The sequence below is a fragment of the Protopterus annectens genome, chromosome 9.part0 (assembly GCF_019279795.1).
Source record: "Protopterus annectens isolate FY-2018-M chromosome 9.part0, PAN1.0, whole genome shotgun sequence".
NCBI lineage: Eukaryota > Metazoa > Chordata > Ceratodontiformes > Protopteridae > Protopterus > Protopterus annectens.
In genome coordinates this window covers 1,274,546,007-1,274,546,965 of record NC_056743.1, presented here as the reverse complement: position 1 = coordinate 1,274,546,965, position 959 = coordinate 1,274,546,007, and the positions used below count along the sequence as shown (strand labels likewise).

At 65.8% G+C, this 959-nt stretch overlaps 1 non-coding gene across 1 annotated transcript; it reads right to left on the bottom strand.

The window, feature by feature from the left end:
- Positions 1 to 157: 157 nt before the first annotated feature.
- LOC122812590 lies at positions 158 to 311 on the bottom strand. Its single transcript, XR_006366549.1, has one exon. It is a non-coding gene; the product is annotated as a 5.8S ribosomal RNA (ribosomal RNA).
- Between the last annotated feature and the right edge of the window lie 648 nt (positions 312 to 959).

The following is a 959-nucleotide window of genomic DNA, read 5'->3' as shown; positions in this document are numbered from 1 at the left end:
CTCGGATGGGCTTCCTGGCTCGGGGCAGTGGGGGGACTCGTCTCCTCCGTCCGCGTCTCTCCCTGGGGGGAAGGGGGGCCTGCCGCAGGCTCCCTCGACTCCCCGGCCACACCCTCCGCAAGGGCCGAATGACCCCCTGGGACGATGGAAGGCACGATGACCCTCAGACAGGCATAGCCCCGGGAGTAACCCAGGGCCGCAAAGTGCGTTTGAAGTGTCGATGATCAATGTGTCCTGCAATTCACATTAGTTCTTGCAGCTAGCTGCATTCTTCATCGATGCATGAGCCGTGTGATCCACCGCTCAGGGTCGTACTGCTTCTCGTCTGCTGGGGGGCAGTGCTGCCCACCTGGCGTTGCACCTTGAGATGAGCATGTGAGGTTTCATGGGCGTCGTTGCGGATGACTGGACCGGGGTTACTGGCCCCACGCAGAACAGCAGGGAGTCTCTTGGTGCTGGCGCATGGCTGCACCGGTGACCTTCTGGGTCTTTGAACTGATGCCCCACGTGGGGCGGGGCATCCTCCGCAGGTACCCGCGACCGACATCGAGGGGAGAGAACTCCATTGTGCCACCCTAGGGGTGGCCCCACATGGCTGGAGGGGAGGCCGCCCCCCCTGCCGGGACGGCATCCTCTCCCTCCCCCTGCCATGTGGGGTGCCAGCCACTTCCGGGGCATGTGGCATACCACACCACTGGGCCGGGCGTGCACCCGCCACCATCCCCTCATGATGGCAGAGGGGCACCCGCACCTCCTGACACGTGGACTGACCCCCTCCCACTGCCGGGAGGCGAGGGGGGACGGACGCCACCCCTTGCTCTCATGCTCCCTCCTCTCTCCCTCACTCCCCCCAGCAGCCGCGGGCTCGGGGAGTGCAGAGAGATGGGAGTCCAAGAGAGGCACGGAGAGAGAGGCGCGGAGAGAGTGGCACGGATGGTCAGGGCGGTGGAGCGTGAGAG